Raw genomic sequence first — 23,785 nt, 5'->3', positions numbered from 1 at the left:
TCTCTGCTTTTTAATATGCTGTCTAGGTTTGTTATAGCTTTTCTTCCAAGGAGCAAGTGTCATGGCTGCAGTCACCATCGACAGTGATTTTGGAGCCCAAGAAAATAGACTGTTCAGCTTGCAATATACATTTCTGGGGTAAGATAACCATAACTGAAGAGCATTAAGACTAACAGTAGGGAGACTGCAGAACACATAAAGATCTAGTTCATTCCTTATATTCCTTAATTCAACAGTCAAGACAGTATTTTTTTAAAATAACTCAAACATGTTAATTTTTTTTTTTTGCCAGCCTCTGCCCTCAGCATAACAGTCAATTATACAAAGACAGAAAATTGTCATGTTTTAGTACAAGTATTTCATCTTTTTCATTAATTTTGTGAGTGATTTCTTTTAACTCTTGGAGTAAAATATGTTTTCCAAACTTAATCGAACAAATTTCTTTAAATATTTAAGTAGAGTATATATCCAAAACTTTTTCTTGAATTAGTTCTAGTTCTTTAAACAAACTAAAAGAACAGTAGAATTATAAGGCAGAAGAATTAGACTATTTCAAGCAAAAAAGCTTTAAATATCTGCCATCGAAGGCTAAATAATAGCCCCCCAAAAGATGTCTACACCAAATCTCTGAAATCTGTGAATGCTAACTTATTTGTTTAGAAAAGTGGTCTTTTCCAATGTGATTAAGTTAAGAATCTCCACTTGAGATAATCCTGGACTACCCTGATAGGCCTAAATCCAATGATAAGTGTCCTTGTAAGAGAAAGACAGGTAGATTTGAGCCAGACAGAAGAGAAGACACAGAGAAGAGAAAGCAGTGTGACCACAGAGGCAAAGACAAGAGTGATCCGGCTTACAGTCAAGGAATGCATACAGCTGCCAGTAGCTGGATGAGGCAAAGAATAGATCATTTCATAGAACTTTTGGAGGGAGTGCAGTCAGACCAACACCTTAGTTTCAGAATGCTGACCTCCAAAACTGTGTGAGAGTACATTTCTGTTGTTGTAAACTACCAAGTTTGTGGTTCCTTGTTACAGTAGCCACAGGAAATTAATATTCATGAAATAAATCCAGTAAGCATGTCATCTAATCCAATACTGGGAACAACTCAAGATTAAATAGATACTAAGGTCTTCATTAGACAAAGATTTCCCAAAGAATGGTATTTGACCAATTCAATGATTTTACAGATCTGGTTATGTTCATTATAATCTGTTGTGCTCCTTACAGAGAATTATGGGGAAAAAGTAAAATATATTCATATAAAAAAGCAAAATGCAGAAGTCTTACATAAAAAGTGGTAGCAGTTGTTTACAAATACAACATATTTTCATTTCCGTAGGAATTTCTTTATTGTGCTTTTAAAGAGGAAATTTGGTTCTAAGTTCCTTCAGGGGAAATATTAACATTGTATTTTGTTTTTGAAAACTTGTAAAATTAAATTTGAAGCTATGAGACGTGAGTATTGATAAAGAAAATTGCAATGCTAATACTAATAGAGCACCGGGGGAATGTTAACAGAAAAGCTTATCTGCAGAGTATTAGTAAATTGTTTTATAAGTACTATGTGCCCATACACATACTCTCATTAATAAAATGTTAATTGGATTTTGAATTTATGGTGAAAACTAATGCCATGAGCAATTAAATAAGTAAGTAGTAATCTGGTATCAGAAATTTTTATTAAATTGAGAGGAAAGTCGTCCTTACTTTTATTCAGCTTACATGAAACATTTGGAATGTGAATGTTTTACATTTAAATATTTTAAGATATTATTGTGTTGTGTAAAAATCAAAATTATTGTACACTTTCAATCCTTACCTTATTTTCAATAGGCTTTCAACTCCATGACAAAGGTTTTCTTACTTTACCCAATTTTAAGCATCACATCTTGCAATTATGTCCTAGTTTTCAGCTTTTCCTATGGCCTCTGGTACTTAGAATCAGAGTCACGTTGCAAGAGTCACCTTGTAGAGATACTAATAATTTGGTGGAGATCACCCAAGTCATGGTTGAGAGAATCAGCCAGGGGATGAGGGATATTCAGTTCGTGATGCAAATGGAGATAAGCCTACGGCCAAAATGGCAACCCACTGCAGTATTCTTGCCTGGAGAATACCGTGGTCAGAGGAGCCTGGTGGGCTGCTGTCCAGGGGGTCGCACAGAGTTGGACATGACTGAAGTGGCTTAGCATGCATGCATGCATTGGAGAAGGAAATCACAACCCACTGCAGTATTTTTGCCTGGAGAATCCCAGGGACGGAGGAGCCTGGTGGGCTGCCATCTGTGGGGTCGCACAGAGTCGGACACGACTGAAGTGACTTAGCAACAGCAGCAGACCACCCTGAACACGCCCCATTTCCTCTGATCTCGGAAGCTAAGCAGGGTCGGGCCTGATTAGTACTTGGATGGGAGACTGCCTGGGAATACTGGGTGCTGTAGGCTCATGGAGAAGGAAATGGCAACCCACTCCGGTATTCTTGCCTGGAAAATCCCATGGACAGAGGAGCCTGGTGGGCTACAGTCCATGGATAGTGTTCCACTACCTTCTGCCATTTTGGAGGGCTTCCCTGGTGGCTCAGAGGGTAAAGCATCTGCCTGCAATGTGGGAGAACTGGGTTCGATCCCTGGGTTGGGAAGATCCCCTGAAGAAGGAAATGGCAACCCACTCCAGTATTCTTACCTGGAAATTCCCATGGACAGAGGAGCCTGGTGGGCTACAGTCCACGGGGTAGCAAAGAGTCGGACATGCCTGAGTGACTTCACTTTCTTTCTTCTAAGAAATATGGGAAATTATGTGGTGTCTCTACAGGAAATTGCATTACCCGCATCATATTAATAAGGTTAAGGTTAGATCTTCTTGTTGTCTAGCATATTGAGGCCCTGCCTCTTAACTCTGCTGCTGATTCACGGGTGGTTCAGGTGAAGGGTGGCTGCAGCTGTTTATGCATTATGATATTTTGTTGGTACATTGCAGTCTGAGTCCAACTGAGCTGAGACAGAATTTTCACTGTATGGCTCTTCTGTGGCAGAGAAAAGGCTCAGTACAGGGATTTCTCTAAAACCAACCAAAGAAGGCTTAGTTACTGAGAGCACAAAATAAGTTGATTGTAAGGGTCTTTTATCTCTGAGGTAAAGCCAGTCAAAAACACAAAGCTTTGTAAAAATTCGAGATAAGAAGATAAGCTGACCATATTGATCATAGTATATTTGTATGCCTAGTGACTTCATGGTATCTCTGTTAAATCTAACCCCTGTTCTGATAATTCTGGTGGAGGAATTATGCTGGAATTTGATTAACCTTAATCTCCTGCTATGTAGCAGAAGTGAAAAGTGAAGATCCATCAGGCTCCTCTGTCCATGGAATTCTTCAGGCAAGGGTACTGGGGTAGCCATTCCTTTCTCCAGGGGATCTTCCCAACCAGGGATCAAACCCGTTCTCTACATTGCAGGCAGATTCTTTACCATCTGAGCCACCAGGGAAGATATGGGGTGAAGGATATTCAAATGGAGACACAAGGACAACGCCTGCCTCCCCAACAAGGCCTCAAACATTCTTAAAGGGGGAGGAATTTGCAGTGGGTTCTCCCCACAGTTTTCAACGATGATCCATGTTTCACTGTCCTGTGTGCTGTCACACCAATTGTTCAGAATCATGTACATCTCTATCCTGTGTTGGAAAGACTCTAGTGGAAGAAGCAGCTGGCTACAATCAAAGACTCAGAAATTAATCCATTTAACTCAGAAATGCTTATGGCAGACAGAATAATACCTCAAAAATGTCCATGTCCTAATTCCCAGAACCTATGTATGTGTTACTTTACATGGCAAAGGGGAAATAAAGTTGCAGATGGAATCAAGTTTGCTAATAAACTGACCCCAAGATGAGGAGACTATTCTGGCCAATGAAATCACAAGGGTCCTTAAAAGTGGAGGAGAAGCAATGTGAGAGTGTTACAGTGTGAGGACGACTCAGTGTGCCATTGGCACCTTTGAAGATGAAAGGGGGAAACCATAAGACAAGGAACATGACGTCCTCTAGAATGGGAAAAGGCAAAAGAAATGAATTCACCCCAGCCCTAGCACCTGCAGAAAAGAATGTGGTCTGGTAGACACATTTTAGCCCTGTGAAACCCATGTCAGACCTCTGACCTACAAAGCTATACTATAAATTTGTATTATTTCAGGCATTCAATTTCAGTAATTTGTTATGGCAACAGTATTAAATGAATACAGTGGCATTCAGGAACCAACAGAATATCAAAATCCAGTGACTGTAGTTACTTAACTCACATTTCAGAATCCAAAGACTTGATCACTTTTTATGGGACAACAGGCAAGCCAATAAGAGGGCATTAATACTGCAGGATGGCATAGATATGTTGGTTTTGAACTGATAGTGGTTTATATCTGCTTCTAGGAAAGATATTTTAAGTACCAATAAGAGTACCAACCAGTGTCCCAGTGGAGGGAAGCCAAACTCTATACCTTGCTCACATGTGAGCACAATCAATCAGTCATCAAGTGCGTTAGCTCAGAACCATATCATAACCAGGTTCTTTCTACTTCTCACAAGGTTGATAATTCAATAATCACTTATTTTACTCGCTAACTATCTATGGTACTCTAATATCATTAAAAGAAAGGAATTTGCAAACCATAAAATTATATCTCATGGAATGTTTTATCCCCCTGACTTAGATACCCCAAATCAACATCAACACTAGGTGAGAAACGCTGGGCTGGAAGAAGCACAAGCTGGAATCAAGATTGCCGGGAGAAATATCAATAACCTCAGATATGCAGATGACACCACCCTTATGGCAGAAAGTGAAGAGGAACTAAAAAGCCTCTTGATGAAAGTGAAAGAGGAAAGTAAAAAAGTTGGCTTAAAGCTCAACATTCAGAAAACGAAGATCATGGCATCTGGTCCCATCACTTCATGGGAAACAGATGGGGAAACAGTGGAAACAGTGTCAGACCTTATTTTTCTGGGCTCCAAAATCACTGCAGATGGTGATTGCAGCCATGAAATTAAAAGACGCTTACTCCTTGGAAGGAAAATTATGACCAACCTAGACAGCATATTGAAAAGCAGAGACATTACTTAGCCAACAAAGATCCATCTAGTCAAGGCTATGGTTTTTCCAGTGGTCACATATGTGAGAGTTGGACTGTGAAGAAAGCTGAGCACTGAAGAATTGATGCTTTTGAACTGTGGTGTTGGAGAAGACTCTTGAGAGTCCCTTGGACTGCAAGGAAATCGAACCAGTCTATCCTAAAGATCAGTCCTGAGTGTTCATTGGAAGGACTGGTGCTGAAGCTGAAACTCCAATACTTCGGCCACCTAATGTGAAGAACTGACTCATTGGAAAAGACCCTGCTGCTGGGAGGGATTGAGGGCAGGAGGATAAGGGGATGACAGAGGATGAGATGGCTGGATGGCATCACTGACTCGATGGACATGAGTTTGGGTGAACCCCGGGAGTTGGTGATGGACAGGGAGGCCTGGCGTGCTGCTATTCATGGGGTCTCAGAGAGTCGGACACGGCTGAGCGACTGAACTGAACTGAACTGATAATAGTTTAAAAATAGCCTGTATAGCTTCACAGGTCAAGCATATTACATATGCTGCAGTTACATATTCCTAAGATTTGCTACATATTACATTGCTACATATTACACATATTGCAATTACATATTCCTAAGATTTTTTTCCATAATCTTTAGCGATTTAAGACATCTGACTTGTGGCAACCATGTTCAATGACCAATGATGTATCAAATGTTTTTTAGACATATATGTTCACACACACAAAATAAAGAGGAGTAAAAAAAGTTTGAGTGAATTAGGATATCAGTTCAGTGGTTTTACTTTTCTTTCCTGTAGAAATCTAGCCTGATCGGTATATCAAGTGGGCAGAAAAATTCTGATCTATGAGCTCATCTGAAAAATTGCTAGACAAGACTCTTGAGATTCCCTTGGACTGCAAGGAGATCAAACCAGTCAATCCTAAAGGAAATCAACCCTGAATATTCATTGGAAGGACTGATGCTGAAGCTGAAGCTCCAATACTTGGCCCCCTGATGTGAAGAGCCAGTGCATTAGAAAAGACCCTGAAGCTGGGAAAGATTGAGGACAAGAGGAGAAGGGGAAGACAGAGGATGAGATGGTTGGATGGCATCTTCAACTCAATGGACATGAGTCTGAGCAAACTCTGGGAGATAGTGAAGGACAGGAAAGCCTGGCATGCTGCAGTCCATGGGGTCCCAAAGAGTTGGACACGACTTAGCAACTGAACAACAACAACAAATGAGCTTATCTGAGACCCATGTTGTGTCTTTCTTGCCATCCCACCCTACTTTAGGAGACGATTCTATACATTCACATCACAGTGTCACAGCATCTTCAGCATCACAATATCCACATTCTGGTCCATAAGCAGGGGATAAAGCAGAGGACAGACAGCTTCTGTTCAAAGGCATCCAGAAAAGTGCACACTGTACTACTGACTTCTCATTAGCTAGAGTTGAGTCACATAGCAAAGCTGCAAGAGAGGTTGGGAAATGTATTCTGTAGACAGATGGCTACATGTTCAGCTAAAATTTGGAGGATCCAATTAGTTACGGCAAATGGAGAGTCTGGATATTGGGGGAGTAATCAGCAGTCTCAGTGCAGAGAGCTAGAACAATCCTTACCCGTCAAACCAGATTTGGCCCAGACCTTTGTATGTGTATCTTCACCTTATTCCTATGGTAATGTGCCTGGTTTTGACCTATTTCTGGCTGCCTATTTTCCCCTTTGTATTCCTTTGTGTATTTCTGTTTGCCCATTGTCACTTCACTTGCCTTTGCTACCAGTTTACAGTCTTTTTCCACTGTATTCTTGGGATATCAGTTTTGGTTTATGGTTGCCTGTCACTCCTACATTCTGTCTTTAAGTGGTCACCTTCCTGGCCACCAAATAATCTGGGATCTCAAATAGTCGAGTTCTTCTCTTTCACTCCCAGATAATCTCAATCAATAATGTATGACATAAATCACTTTTATGCAGACAGCATCCACAAGCTTTATCCTTTGCCAAAATGCATTAAGAAAGAATGATGTCAGCAGGTTTTATGTTTTATTGACCTTTAGAGGAGATAAAACTTGTGCTAAAGAGTTAGTAGCTCTACTTAAACAGATTAGATTGATTTGAGACCAAATCTACGTTAGGTAGTCAATATGGAACCTCATTTACAATAGCACATCAATCGTAATGTAGGATTAGCAGTCATGTGGATGAACCTCTGAAGCTACCACCTTCCATGGACTACTTATTCTCGATATTTTTAAGATGTTTTGTTGGCGTCTTATAATTTTTTTTTTCTTTTTTAAAGGAATTTTGAGAAAATGAGGCCCAGACTCTAGGAACATAGTGAAGAAGAGGCATTTCCAAGTCAATAGCTTTCTTTGTAATAGTCAGCAAAAGAAATATATAAATTGAACTTATAATGGAGAAATCATGATATCCCATCAAATTAAGACATATGAAGTAACTGATCAGTGCTTAAAGGCATCTAAAGTAACTAATCATGAAGGCAGCCAATGACTTCAGTAATGTAAAAGATAAAAAATAGAACACTCAGAGATTACATAGCCCAGCAGCTTTTGTCTTACTGATTGAAAGACATAACCAAGTGGGGGGATTTTCACTTGAGAAAGCCAGAACTGGAACTAGGTATAAATCCTCGGGCAAAATACAGTGTCTTGGATTTCTGACTGACCTACACTTAGAGCTACATCTCTTTTTATCTCTTCTTACCTTTTTCTTTTCTTTTTTTTTCACTAACAAAGTTGCTTTACTTTGGAAAATGCTGAAGGAAATAAATTAAATACTCTGGTCATTTGGCTAACCAGTTCCACAAATTCCACACACGAGATGAGTTTGTACCAAGTCAGAGGAAACAAAAATACATGCATATTCATATACAAGAGTGGGCTTCTCTCGTCACTCATAATCTGCCTGCAGTGCAGGAGACCTGGGTTCAATCCCTGGCTCAGGAAGATCTCCTGTAGAAGGGGATAGCAACCCACTCGAGTATTCTTGCCTGGAGAATTCCATAGACAGAGGAGCCTGACGGGCTATAGTCCATTGAGGTTGCAAAGACTCAGACACGACTGAGTGACTAACACACAATACAAGAGTAGAAAGAGAATTTTAAACTTAAGACTTTCAGAAGTTCACAGATTGAAAGTCCTTTAGTAGTACAAAATTAAATGAACACCAAAATGGTTTCTAAAGATAGTGAAAACAATAGTTCCAAGTCAATCTATCGACATCAGGTTGTGGTGAAGGAAAGTGCAGTGTTTATTACAGGGCACCATGCAAGGAATTTGGGCCTGTTAAGCACTAGTTACTTGGACTCCTTGCTTGGTGTGCTGCAACAAATGCTGTACTTTTCTTCACCATAACCCAGTGTTGGTAGATTGACTTTACTGCACACAGGCAAGCAGACTCAAGTTTGGTGTGGTAACAGTATCACTAGCTTTTGCTCTAGCTTTGATCAAACTTACATATGAGCTTTTAGAAGGTGAATTGGACCTAATTCTTGGAAAATTTACTTTTCTGAATGAAAGAGGCCTGAAAGCCATAGGATTTCCTAAGTGAGTGGAGAAAAGTAGGGGAAAGAGGCCCCACATATCTCCACTCAGGCTCCTCCTCTCTGTCTCCAGATTCACAGTGGGCAGAGCTCCCAGTTTCTGGCTTGTTTACCCAGGAGCAATTAGCAAGATTGATAGGCTACTTCAGCCAAGAGTCTGTGGCCAGCTTCTCCAGGATGGTGCTCAGTTCAGAGACAGCCTTGTCTTTGACTACAAGCCAATGCTGTTTTCTCCAAGTCATCCCTTCAACTAACTATTGACATATGTTTGACTGTAAATTAACTTTTAGCATCAATCACGTCCAGTAAGAGATGCTAAAGAAATATTTTCTAGCCAGGAAGCAAGTAATCAGGATAGATACCTTGTATGCAGAATGACAAATATAATTTTCCTCCTTTAAAAATGTTCTTTTTCTATGGTTTACTTTTAAGGATTATCTGGGAGTAAATTCATTCTATTAGTTAACAACTGTACATCAAGGACCTGCTGGATCCTAGGCATGATTCCAACCATTGAAGGAGCAGCAATGAATAAAAGAAAGGAAAACCCTGCCCTGATTGGTCTTACATTCCCATCACTTGAGTTCTAATGGTTTGAATCACTCAAATAGTTTCTCTACTAGGTGCCAACATCAAACTAATTTGAGAAAATGAGCTAATTCTGCACTTTACATTACCCATGTGATTTTGTCAGTTGAAAAGACTGAATAAAGATCTTCATGTATCAAAACTTTCAGTTAGGTGGCCCGAGAGATTGAGGATATGCAGAGAGAGATGGCTCAGAACATCATCATTCAGTGGGGCTTTGCTACACACATATATAAGCTTGTCACGATAAAAATGGGGCAAAAGCCTGAAGCCCTAGAAAACATTAAAACATTTTTTTAGTAACATAAATTTTAAAAAATTGTAGAAGATAACATCGGTAAATGTAAATTTTTTTTTAGAAATACATTTCAATAATAGTTACCATATTCTAAAGGCCACCATGGTGCTGTGGAGCTACTGGAGTCCTACAGTAATAGCCCGGGTATGTCTGGTGCCCCAGTGTCAGGTGATATTTTGCAGTTCACTTTAGCCCACGCTCCATGAGGCTGACATCTGTGGCAGAAGACAAGATTTCTGTTCCCCACAATGTGCCCACAATTTCTGAATGCAGATTCAAAAGTCAATAACTGCCTGAGTCTCTAGAAAGCCTGCTGATGGAGTCAAAGCCAAAGTCATTGTACATCCTTTTCCCAGTGTGATAACATTTGTAGCTGCAGTGACTGTTTGAAGAAGAAATGCATGGGAGGGACTGAGCAGTCCCAGGAAAGCTTCTTCCATGTATTGAGTCTGTCCCTCTGGGGCCTTTTCAGGGACCATTCTAGATGTCACATTTGTTCCATCAGGTGTTTTCCATTGGATTGCTACATGCAAAGGGAGCTCGCCACTTGTCAGCTTAGATATCCAAACCACTGCAATGTGTAGGGGCAGGGAAGTGTTGCTTTCTCCTGCCTACTGAGGCTTTTTGGTGGTAGGATCCAAGTCTCCAAGGGTAAATGAGATGGAAGTAAGAGTATTGTCTGCATTGATTGTCTTCCTTAAACCCCTAAGACATCATCCTCAACTCCCTACCTTAAAGGCTGTTGTGCTCCAGCTTCTGATCCCAAGGTATTTCCTGTCTCACCCTCCACTCCCAGGACTTCAAGCAGTTTTTACAGTGATGTCTCCTCAGAAATTGTCTCCAGCCCACCGGAACACCTCACAGCATATCATACAGAACTTGTCAAACCCTGAACTTGTTACCTCCTCTTCCCCACACCATGAATCCACCATGCTTACTGTTGTCCCATATTTCCAGCCTCAGGGAATGACAGAAGTCACTCCCCACTCATTTTTCCAACCTAGAAACTTGACTGGCAGCCTGTGTCCTTGCTTCTCCCTCGTTACCACTCTGACCCCACCACCACTTCCTGCTACTTCTCTTCCTACGAATTCTTAAGTCCGTATGTCCTCTGCATCCCTGTGTATGTTAGATCCTCAACATGTTCCACAGAAATGGTGTGGCATCCTCCTGACTTCTGCTCCAACCCCAGTTTTCTCCTCAACTCATCCTCTTAACCACTCAAATATAAAGGTGAATCTGCACCATATAACCACTAACATCCTTCCATATACTCTCATCACCTGCAGGATAAAATCCACATGACGTTCCAGCCCACTTTCCATTATTGCCTAGCATGCACTACACCCTAGTACATGAAATTGCTTTAATTTCAGACATACCACATTCTCTCAGATTCTCTCTGCCTGTAAAGTCCTTTCCCCATAATATTTTTCAACTTCAGGTAACACTGAAAACTCAGAGGCTTTCCAGACTCACAGACTTAGAGAATGAACGTATGGTTACCATCAGAGTGGGGATAGTTAAAGAGTTTGGGATGGACATGTACATACTGCTATATTAAAATGGATAACCAACAAGGTCCTACTGTATAGCACAGGGAACTTGGCTCAATGTTATCTGGCAGACTGGATGGGTGGGAAGTTTGGGGGAGAATGGATGCATGTATTTGTATGGCTAGGTCACTCTGCTCTTCACCTGAAACTATCACTACACTGTTAATTAGCTATAATATAAAATTAAAACTTTAACAACAAAAAAACAGAAAAAAAATTAAAAATAAAAATCAGATTTTCACAGTTTTAAAAATCTGAGTTTTAAACTTCTCTAGAAAAATCATCTCTGGTGGCATGGAGTCTGCACACAGCAACAATTGGCCAGAGCTCCAAGCTGCTGGCCTTGTAGCTAGAACCTCAACTCTGTTTCTGACTACTACTCTCCAGCCCTGCTCACTTTCTTCATTGTTTTATGTGTCTGCTCACTGTTGGCATTTGAATTTGCAACCCCTGATCTACAGAAATGCAAAAGCTTACGAATTCATTTTCCAATGAATCATAAAGCTCCCAGCATATGGGACAGTTGCATTGCCATGACTTAAATAAACAGTGTTGCTGTAGTGAGCAAGACATTCTGCCCTCTAATTCTATTCCAGGCATTGAGAATAGAAAATTTGGTAAGATAAAGTTATACTGGCATGCCTATTACATTTTGTTTTATTATACTTTGCAGGTACTCAGTTTTTTTTATTTGTTTGTTTGTTTTCGGTTTTTTTTTTTTTTTACAAATTGTAAGTTTGTCGCAACCCAGCATTAAGCAAGACTGTCAGTGCCAGTTTTCCAACAGCATTGGGTTCATTTTGTGTCTCTGTGTCACATTTTGGTAATTTTCACAATACTTCAAACCCTCCACCAGCAAAATGATTGTGACTTGTTGAAGGTTCAGATGATGGTTAGCATTTTTTAGCAATAAAGTATTTTATTCATTGAGGTAGGCACATTGTTTTTTTAGAACTTAATGCTATTGCACACTTAATAGGCTACAGTATAACATAAATACAACTTGTATATGCATCGGGAAACCAAAAAATCCATGGGACTCACTGCATTTCAATGCTTATTTTATCGTGGTGGCCTCAAACCAAACCCAGAATATCTCTGATATCTGCCTGTATCTATTTAGGTCTTGGAGGAGACGCTAAATTTGGGCAAGAAAGATTTTGTTTCAGAATGTGAGCTTTAAAACTAAACATGTTGGTGAGCAAGAGCAGGCAGAATCAGGTTTGAATGGAATTAGGGTGCTACTAGAAGAAACGTTGTTGGGATTTAAGTGGGAAGATCCATGTTGGAAAACTTCCTGATCGTTAAGACTTTAAGAGATCTAGGAGGAGCAATGAGGTGTCAGGGACTATAAATATGACCTGAGGAAAGAAATGCTTTCTTAAGAAATAGAAAGCTTCATGTGGCTACATGCAGGTGAGCCAAAAAGCAGGCCTGAAATGACAGCTTGCCATCTGTCCTCCGAGAGCCAGCTTTGCAGAACACCAGCCAAAACGAAAATGGTACCACTTGTGTGGGTTGCTCTATTTTGTAGCATTTGTAACAACAGAATTCTTCACCCAGAGTGAAGCCAGAGCATTCCACAGCTGAAGGGAGGGTTGGGAAACCCTCATTTCCTCTGATTCTATCTTCTCCATGGGTGGGCTCAAAGAACCTCCTTTCACTTTTCTCTGCAGTCTGGCTCCTTGTTACAGAGAATGCCAAAATAATATCTGAAAGAACTCAATTGAGACTTTACCTAGGCTATTGATTGATGATTATTAGCCCATTAAGTCTGCTGGGTCCAAAAAAGTGAGATAGTGCTTTCCGGTGAATTGCCAACAAAACACTTTTAAACCTACTCCTATCCCCCAAGTCACAAATTTAAAATGAAGGATTAATTAATATATTCAACATTTATCATTTTCAGCTTTACACAGTGGGGTTAAAAGTGTGGGCTTTGTTGATTCAAATCACTATTCATTAAGGGAACTCGAGGTTAAAGTTATTTAACCTCTGCGCCAGAGGTTAACTTTTCCTTATCTGTTAAATGGGGATAATAACAGTAGCTTTTTCTTAAGAGTTGTGAGAACTTAAAAAAGCTAAAACAGGTAAAGTCTTTAAAAAGAGGCTAGGTGTGGATTAGCTATTATCAACACTGTATATATTAGACACTGAACTAGGTACTGAATATCTTTCACAGAGCTTAGCCTAGCGGCTGGCTATGTGTAAAATGTTTCATAGTTACTTTGATTCGCCATTCCAGACAGCGCATTTGGATACAAAAAAGACCTTAGAACCCCTGATGGCAGCTTTTTCTCTCTGGCAAAGTGATCATATCCTTGCACAAAGATGACCTCTGGCAGAAGCACAGAATGTTGACAGCCCGGTCAGGTGAGAGATCAGTGATTGCCTTTCAGATTCAGAGGTGCCGGTTTGGCAAAGTTGCTATCCATAGATGTTACAGTTTTAAAAGATAACAGAAGCTGCTCGAGCAGCTGTAGTAGACTGTACTACCCTTCACGAGATTCCTTGCTCTTCCATGCCAGACTTGGCCATGCGACTTGCTTTAGGCGATATAATCCACTTCGGCTCTAAAGCTTTAGAGCCTTTGCACTGTAAACTGTGCTCTTTTTCTTGCTTCTGAGATTATGGAAGCATGTCACATGAAGCCTCCTCCAGCCTGGGTCTCTGAAATATTATAATGAGCATCCTTTGTACATGGGTGCATCTTTTGTACATGAGGTGCATGAGCGAGAATAATTCTTTATCAATAAAGCTCCTGAACATGTGGAGCCCTTTGTTACTGAATCATCACCTATCCTATTTTAACTAATACGTCATCCACAGTTACATCCAGTTGCTATGATGGCCAGAATGCACTGCTGCATAGATCTTTAACCTCAGGACCTCATGCTCCTCTTTCTTTCACTTTATGTCTTTGGTGGCTCCATTGGTACTTCCAGAGTCGGACAATGAGCACTAGACCCGAACCCAAATTCTGAGACCAAGGTCCAGCCCGTCCACTGTCTAACTTTGTGATCTTCAGCAAATCAATTCATCAATCTGAGCCTCAATTTTATTTGCTTAAATAGGAGTAAAATATCTGCTAATTATAACACAACTTTGTTCTCCAGAAGCACATTATAAGTGTTATGATAATATAGAAAATCATTTTTAGTTCTTAAGAAGTCATGGGTGAGACTTCTCTGGCAGTCCAGTGGCTAGGACTTGCCGCTTCCATGGCAGGTGACATAGGTTTGATCCCTGATCGGGAAGCAAAATTCCCTCATGCATATGATGCAGCTGGAAAAAATAAAATAAAGGGCACACCAATTTTATACATTTTTTTTTAATTATAAGAAAAGAAATCATGGATAGGCCTGATCGCCATCAACCCATGAAACTCTCAGTCAACACCAGTTGACTGATAATGGTGACCACAGAGGGCAGGGCATCTTAGAAGACTGGTTTATAAGTGAGAGGTCAAGGTCCTCATTTGTGTCCTTACTCAAAACGCACTTCTCAGTCCAAAAGTGCCATTCAGAAAGGGGAGACTTGATGACAACTTTTCTTAGTTTTTCAAGACACATTTTCTTATGCCAAATAATATTGCAATTGTCTTTGAAATGCAATATGTGAGGGAGAAAACCTTAGACTCAACCATCGATATACACAGAATTCAGATTTAAACAGAATGTAAATAAATGTGTACATACCCAGTTCAGTTCAGTCGCTCAGTCGTGTCCGACTCTTTGCGACCCCATGAATCGCAGCACGCCAGGCCTCCCTGTCCATCACCATCTCCTGGAGTTCACTCAAACTCATGTCCATTGAGTCAGTGATGCCATCCAGCCATCTCATCCTCTGTCATCCCGTTTTTCTCCTGCCCCCAATCCCTCCCAGCATCAGAGTCTTTTCCAATGAGTCAACTCTTTGCATGAGGTGGCCAAAGTACTGGAGTTTCAGCTTTAGCATCATTCCTTCCAAAGAACGCCCAGGGCTGATCTCCTTTAGAATGGACTGGTTGGATCTCCTTGCAGTCCAAGGGACTCTCAAGAGTCTTCTCCAACACCACAGTTCAAAAGCATCAATTCTTCAGCGCTCAGCTTTCTTCACAGTCCAACTCTCGCATCCATACATGACCACAGGAAAAATGATAGCCTTGACTAGATGGATCTTTGTTGGCAAAGTGATGTCTCTGCTTTTAAATATGCTATCTAGGTTGGTCATAATTTTCCTTCCAAGGAATAAGCATCTTTTAATTTCATGGCTGCAATCACCATCTGCAGTGATTTTGGAGCCCCCAAAAATAAAGTCTGACACTGTTTCCACTGTTTCCCCATCTATTTCCCATGAAGTGATGGGACCAGATGCCATGATCTTCATTTTCTGAATGATGAGCTTTAAGCCAACTTATTCACTCTCCTCTTTCACTTATACCCAAGTTGTTCTCATAGATGCTTACGTCACCACACACAGTGGTTTGTAATAGCCTGAGGGTTTCCCTCAGCCCTGAATAACTCAGAGCAAAGTAAGAGGAGGGGAAGTTAGAATGTTCTTGCCTATCATTCTTTCTCAAGAAGACTCCTTTTCAATCTTCCTTCTAAGTAATCTTACTTGACTGCACAATCTGATTTAGATTAATTCATTCATTCACTCCTTTATCAAGTTTTTGAGTGACTACAATGTACCAGTTCTAGACGCTATATACAGAATAGACAAGTCCCTGCCTGCATGGAACTTACATGTCTGAGGGGAGCTGACGTTCTGTGTTTCTATAGCTCCTGACACTTGTCTCCATCTGTCTCCATGTGCGATAGTCGTTGGTTTGGACTACAAGATCCTTGAAGATATGGGGAACACATATCTCATTAGACTTTGTGTCCTCAGGGTCCCCAGCCCTGGTGCCTGGAATACAGAAGGAATCCAAAAATGTTTCTTTCAAATGAGTAAATATCAGGAGCTTTCAAGTTCCCCAAAAAATATGAAAAATAAGGGATTTAGTCACAGTGCACAATCAATAGTTATCTTTAACTGATTCATTTCATGAAAATTTATAACAAGATTAATGTTGCTTTTGGTGTCGCAGTGCATTTGTTGACAGACTTAGAGGAGATCAAAGTGAATAAATGCAGAAAGCTAGCTACATTCTTCTAGGTTATAAAAATTGTTATGAAGTACTTTGCAAACAGTGTCAGAAAGTACTTGAGTTCAGTTCAGTCACTCAGTCATGTCTGACTCTCTGTGACCCCATGAACCGCAGCGCTCCAGGCCTCCCTGTCCATCTCCAACTCCCGGAGTCCACCCAAACCCATGTCCATTGAATTGGTGGTGCCATCCAACCATCTCATCCTCTGTCATCCCCTTCTCCTCCTGCCCTCAATCTTTCCCAGCATCAGGGTCTTTTCCAGTGAGTCAGCTCTTCACATCAGGTGGCCAAAGAATTGGAGTTTCAGCTTCAGTCCTTCCAATGAACACCTAGGACTGATCTCCTTCAGAATGGACTGGTTGGATCTCCTTGCAGTCCAAGGGACTCTCAGGAGTCTTCTCCAACACCACAGTTCAAAAGCATCAATTTTTCGGTGCTCAGCTTTCTTTATAGTCCAACTCTCACATCCATACATGACCACTGGAAAAACCATAGCCTTGACTAGACAGACCTTTGTTGGCAAAGTAATGTCTCTGCTTTTTAATATGCTATCTAGGTTGGTCATAATTTTCCTTCCAAGGAGTAAGCGTCTTTTAATTTCATGGCTGCGATTACCATCTGCAATGATTTTGGAACCCAGAAAATTAAAGTCTGACACTGTTTCCCCATCTATTTGCCATAAAATCATGGGACCAGATGCCATGATCTTAGTTTTCTGAATGTTGAGCTTTAAGCCAACTTTTTCACTCTGCTCTTTCACGTTCATCAAGAGGCTGTTTCGTTCTTCTTCACTTTCTGCCATAAGGGTGGGTCATCTGCATATCTGAGGTTATTGATATTTTTCCCAGCTATCTTGATTCCAGCTTGTGCTTCCTCCAGCCCAGCGTTTCTCATGATGTACTCTGCATAGAAGTTAAATAAGCAGGGTGACAAAAAGTACTATAGACTAAGAAATAACGCCAACATGGTCAAAGCTAAGCATGGGAATGCAACTATGTGAGCAATCTGTCCTGTGTACAGCCGGTGGTGTATGAGAGTAATGCAGAGAGAAAAAGAAAACCAAAGTGCATATTTGAAAGCATTTTCTTCTCCTGAGAGAGAGTCACTTAGAGCTAAGCTTTGAGTACTGCAATAGTTATATAGCAAACACAGTGGGCTTAAGAAATGTTTTCCCCAATGTTTTCTCTATTAGTTCAGAGATTGAGAAACTGTAAAGACAAGAGGAAAAATGGGAGGAACTTCCCTGATGGTCCAGTGGCTAAGGCTTCCCGGTCCCAGTGCAGGGACTGGGGTTCAGTCCCTGGCCAGGGATCTAGATCCCACAGGCCCTAACTAAGAGTTCTCATGCTGCAACTAAAGATCCTACAAGTCACAACTAAGACCCAGCACAGCCAGATAAACAAATAAATACTTTTGTTTTAAAGAGTAAGAAAGGGAGAAAAGAATGGGCAAAGGATGTGGAGACAGAAATGAGCTTGATAGTCACATGCTAGGCGACTCTGACCCTCTCCATTTACTTCTGTGTATACTGTGTACCTTACAATGTGTTTGATTACCAAAGGAAAAGAGATACACCTTGATTTAGTCATTTATCATGCAAATATTTATTAGTATCTGATCTTTTATCTTTGTTTCTTAGGTACCTATTTTGAATCAGATACTATCTTAGATTCTGGTCAGAAAAGGACCCTTGCCCTACTGCAACTAACATTGTGATAGGGAAAAGAGATAATCAACAACTAACTATGTAAACAAGATGATCCTAGGCCATGATAAGGGCCCAAGAAGGTGTCTGGAGTGGGGTAGGTTAGTGCTAGTTTAGAAATGGCCACAGAGGAAGACATCCTAAAGAGCTGACTTTGAATCGAGGTCTGAACCATGAGAAGAAGCTCACCATGAAAAGCTTCAAGTAGCAAAACATTCTAGCCAGGGGAGAGAACAAGGGCCAAAGCCATGAGGCAGGAATAAGCTTGGCAAGTTCACAGAATGAAAAGCAGACCAGTATGACTAGAAGGTGGTGATGAAAGGGTAGAGAAGGTAGAGATCAGATCCTACCTGGCCTTGAGAGGTGTGGCAAGGATTTTAAGATTTTCTTTTGGACCTAATGAGAGTCGTTGGAGGGTGTTTGGCAGAAAATTGAATATGATCTGGAGCAAAGAACTAGTGAACTCCAAGTGTTACACACACCAAATAACACTAACTTCACTGCCTTAAGGCAGCCCCAGGCCTCTTCTCTCCATTAGCACTAAACCAAGGCCCATGCACCTACATTTTAGATGGTTGTTGACTGATTCTGACCCTGTAGAATTATGAGGCATACATATATTTGAAATTGGGTGCAATTTTGTTAATAACAAGATAATGCTCTTTTCTTTAAGCATTCATGTGATCAGTCTATGTTGACTGTATTTTTTCTCAAAGCAAAATTTTTGGCACATGAATTGACAAGTTTAAAGTATGTTTTTTTTCAATAGCTGAGTCATATTCCATTGTATATATGTACCATGTCTTCTTTAGCCATTCATCTGTTGAAGGATATCTAGGTTATTTTCAAGTGCTAGCTATTGTAAATAGGTGCTGCCATGAACATTGGGGTGCATATGTCTTTTTCAATTGTTATACACAGTGAAGTAAGTCAGAAAGAGCAAAACAAACATCATACATGAATGCGTTTATATGCAATCTAGAAAGATGGCGCTGGTGAGCCTATCTGCAGGGCAGCACAGGAGACACAGACATAGAGAACAGGCTTGTGGACACAGTGGGGAAAGGAGAGGGTGGGACCACTTGAGAGCAGAGCATTGAGACATACCTATTACCATATGCAACACAGATAGCCATTGAGAATCGGCTTTATGATGCAGGGAACTCAAATCCGGTACTCCCTGACAACCTAGAGGACTTAGACGGAGTGGGAGGTGGAAGGGAGGTTCAAGACGGAGAGGACGTATGTCTATATATCTATACCTATTGCTGATTCATGTTGCTGTATGGCAGAAACCAGTACAATATTTATTGTAAAGTAATTATCCTCCGATTAAAAAAATGATGTAAGTTTTGGAGACACTGCATTGCAAAGAATCCCCAGTGTTCTCCCTACTTGCTACAAGGAAAAATAAAGCCTTCCTTCTCCCGCAAAAAATAAAAAAATAAAATAAAATGTGCTTTTGAGGTCAAGAGGACAGAATATGTTAACTTGGAATCATTTGTGGAAAGCTTATTGTGCCTAGCCATATACATCTTGTTATGCGCAATAAAAAGACTGGATTCTTAGCTCTATGTGATTTGTGGAAGGCGTTTCTCAAGTGTTATTAAACCGAAATTTCAAGGAGTTCCCAAGCAGGAGTCAAGAAGCAGATGAGATAGCAGGGCTCATTACTGCGAGTTGCTCTTGGTGTTAGCACCACCCCTATGCTGGTGTGAGAGGAGGGGGGTGAGTGCCCAGCCCTTCCCACCCTCTTCTCACCTTCTCCTTTATCACTGCTCCGTTTGCACCTCACTCCTTCTCTTCCACACCCTATTAGCACTACCATCCCATTTCCAGATGAATTGATAGAAAGGTGTTACCAAAATTTCAGCCTCTTTCTCAGTAGTAACCTAATATTTTGATACCACTGACAGTTTCTCTCTCCTGCCAATTCCTTCTCTCCTTCATCACCTCCTTCCTCTTCTTTTCACCTTGTCTCTCCCACTCCTTCTTTTCTAGTAGGGATTCATCCAGGACTTCAGAAAGTCCCAGATAAAAAATATTTAAAATCCTTTCTGGTAGAAAAATAATTTCTGAAAAAGAAGATTGATCATTAATATTTTTAAATCAAGGGATATATACTTATAAAAGCTTATTATTTAAGAAAAAGAAATGCATAATATCTTTTCTAGATTGAAAAAGAGATGATGAGGGAGATATACACATACTCCCTGCCCTCCAGAACAAATATCCAACAGGGCAATGGGACCCCACAAAGGACCACAGGGCAAGAGAGGCCGTAACAAGGTCTTTTACCTTGGTTCAGTGCTAATGGAGAGAAGGGGCCTGGCACCGCCTTAAAGCAGTGGTTGGTTTAGTCACTAAGTCGTGTCCGACTCTTGTGATCCCATGAACTGTAACCTGCCAGGCTCCTCTGCCCATGGGATTCTCCAGGTAAGAATACTCGAGTGGGTGGAGAGGTGTGGTTTTCCACTGTAGGACAGAGAATAAATGGGAGGTTTATTCCAGTGGAGGCCTGATAGGGAAGGGATTTGATGAAAGACCAAATAACACTGCCTCCACTGCTTAATGGAGAAAAATGACAACCCACTCCAGTATTCTTGCCTGGAGAATCCCATGGGCAGAGGAGCCTAGCAGGTTATATTTCATGGGATCGCAAGAGTCGGACACGACTTAGTGACTAAACCAACCACTGCTTTAAGGTGGTGCCAGGCCCTTTCTCTCCATTAGCACTGAACCAAGGCCTATGCATCCACATTTTAGATGGTCAGTGGCTGATTCTGACTCTGTAGAGTTATGAGGCATATATTTGGTACTGGGTACAATTTTGTTAGCAACAGGATAATACAATGATTTGTGAGTGAGCACTCTTAAGCCAGGCTGTCTGGAGTGGACTGGCTGTCTGGAGTGGAGTGCTGCCGCCATCCTTTACTGTCTAGGTACATTTAACCAAGTAACTTAGCCTTTCTGTTCCATTTCCTTGACTGTAAAGTGGAGTAATAATATTGCTCATATTGTGTGCTAAGTCACTTCAGTTGTGTCTGACTCTTTGCAACCGTATGGGTTGCGCCCTGCCAGACTCCTCTGTCCATTGGATGGTCCTGGCGAGAATACTGGAGTGGGTTGCCATGCCCTCCTCCAGGGGATCTTCCCGACCCAGGAATCGAACCCGCATCTCTTATGTCTCCTGCATTGGCAGGCGGGTTTTTTACCATCAGTACCACCTGGGAAGCCCATTGTTCATATAAATTCCATGAAAGGACTTATTACAGTATTTGATACACCATTAGTCCTTTATGGATCTTGTATATATGAGAACTAAATGGATATAATGCACTTAGAATAGTTGAAGAAAACTGAATAAACACTGAATGATGCTAGTGAGTGTTAGTTCTAGTGGCCTACTGTTAGGGCTTTGAGTGAGAGCCATCTTTGGTCCTGAGGGAGTGGTGCTTTTTCATCTTTACTTGTGCACAGACGCCCCCTCGTGGAGACAGAGCCAAATATTTGTGGCCAGTTCCTCTCTCCAGTTCTAGGAGGACATGAAAACAGTAAGACTCAGCAGCTGACATCACCAGCCACACTGCCGCCCATGGCCAGGCCACCGCTGAGATCAGGCCTACCTACCCCAGGGGAGAGCAATCCATTTAGGAACCAAGCATTGTGTGGAAATCAGGCTCAATCATATACATGAGAGAGTACTTAAAACAGTATGATCAGTTTTTGAGATGAAAGAAAGTGAAAGTGTTAGTAGCTCAGTCATGTCTGACTCTGCGACCGCATGGACCATAGCCCACCAGGCCCCTCTATCCATGAAATTTTCCAGGCACGAATACTGGTGTGGATAGCCATTCCCTTCTCTAGGGGATCTTCCTGACCCAGGGATTATTTTTTGAGATAATCAAACTCAGTTTTACTTAATACCCTTCATGGTTGCTTTTAGCCATGAAAGTTTCCCAGTGGAAGCATTAAAGTTTATTATATGATCATCCCTTACCTTTTTTTAAAGATTTAAATTACTCAAAGGTATGTATTCCTTCAAATGAAAAAAATCTTTGCTGAGTGACTACTATATGCCAGGCACAGGTGAGACCTTGGGGCACCAGAGAAAATAAAATACAGCCCCTGGCTCAAGAGACTCATCATCAGACAGTATAGCAGAGAACGCTGAGTAGTGAGTAAGGACTAAGCTGGAAAATATATTGTAGCTCAGTTGGTAAAGAATCTGCCTGCAATGCAGGAGACCCAGGTTTGATTGCTGGGTTGAGAAGATCCCCTGGAGAAGGAAATGGAAACTCCAGTATTCTTGCCTCGAGAATCCCATGGACAGAGGAGCCTGGCAGGCTACTGTCCATGGGATCATAAGAGTCAGACACGACTTGGTAACTAAACCACCAGCAGGGACGCTATGAGGATGCAGGGGAAGGACATGGAACTGAGGAGCTGCTTGCCAAGGGCAGTGCTGTCTGGTACTGGAAGCTCCAGGGATGCTAAGGGTTACGGAGGACACTTGTGGACGGAGGTGGCGTTAGCTTCTCGCCGGTAGAGGAGTTGCCTGCACTGCTGTGTTGCCCCCACTGCTTGCTCTCCACAGAGCCCTGCTCCACATCCGCATGGCCGCCTAGACAGTGGAACTGGGGCCCACAGGCTGAATACTACATCCAGCTGCCGACAGGACAGCAGGGGCAGCCCCTTTCTGGCTAGCCGTGCCCTCACTAGCCCTCTCTCAGGGGCTGCTGGCCTCTGAGGCCTCTGAGTGGTGTTTTCTGTGCTGGGCAAGGCCCTGACCCTGGACAGGCAGCCGCCACCTCCCTTAGGTGGGGTCAGGCCTCTCTGGTCCTCTCCTGGAGATCCTGGCCTTCACCGTTGCCAGTGGGAACCAGAGGGAGGGAGATGAAGCTTCAAGCCAAACAGAGCTAGGAGGGAAGTATGGTAAGAGTAAGTGGTAAAAAAAAAAAAAAAAATACTACTAACGTAAAATAAATATGGGATGCTGTGGGAGGGGAGGAGCTGATTACTCTGCCACTGGGTCAGAACTAGGTCAGGGCAGTTTTCCTGCAAATCCCTTTTTCTATTTTCTTTAAGATACTGTGGTCCGTGAGCTGTGCTATGCTCAGTTGCTAAGCCATGTCCCAACTTTCTGCAACCCCCAAAGACCTCTTTGAGCCCGACAGGCTCCTCTGTCCTTGGAATTATCCAGAGAAGAATACTGAATTGAGCTGCCACTTCCTCCTCCAGGGGATCTTCCTGACCCGGATCGAACCCTCATCTCCTGCATCTACTGCACCTAAGGCAGATTCTTTACCACTAGTGCCACCTGCCCACTCCAGTATTCTTGCTTAGAGAATCCTGTGAACAGAGGAGCCTGGTGGTCTGCTGTCCATAGGGCCGCACAGAGTTGGACACGACTGAGGCGACTTAGCAGCAGCAGCGCCACCTGGGAAACTTGTGGTCTTATGAGGCTGCAGGCTCTAACTTGAGTGACAAGTGACAGCAAGGTCCAGGTTTCCAGAGAGTGGTTTGCATCCCTGATCTGCCCTGTCTGTGGGTCAGTTTTAGAATGTGTTTCAGTGCCTCACCATCCTTTTCTTTCACTGTTAAAGGTGCAGAAGTGTCATATGCAATCACAGCATCACCTCTGCTGTTCCATTCTTTTTCTAGCTAAACAAATCATTTTAAATGCTGGGTAATTCTATAGCATCAGCCATGTTATTTCAAAAACAAAACAACACCAACTCTGTGTGTGTGTGTGTGTGTTGTTTTGCCAACAAACAAAGGGTATAGGCAAACGGAGGGAAAATTAGGGTAAAAAGGAAGTGGGCTCAAAATGTTTTTACTTTATTATTTTTTTGAATTGGGCT

The 23,785-nt window shown here is 41.7% G+C and overlaps 1 pseudogene; it reads left to right on the top strand.

Annotated features, from left to right (window-relative positions):
- Positions 1 to 2,325: 2,325 nt before the first annotated feature.
- On the top strand, positions 2,326 to 2,446 carry LOC138072383 (5S ribosomal RNA; annotated as a pseudogene).
- The last annotated feature ends 21,339 nt before the right edge of the window (positions 2,447 to 23,785 follow it).

Source organism: Capricornis sumatraensis, unplaced genomic scaffold (genome assembly GCF_032405125.1).
Source record: "Capricornis sumatraensis isolate serow.1 unplaced genomic scaffold, serow.2 scaffold13, whole genome shotgun sequence".
NCBI lineage: Eukaryota > Metazoa > Chordata > Mammalia > Artiodactyla > Bovidae > Capricornis > Capricornis sumatraensis.
The sequence above is the reverse complement of the archived record's forward strand: the minus strand, read 5'-3'. Positions and strand labels throughout refer to the sequence as shown.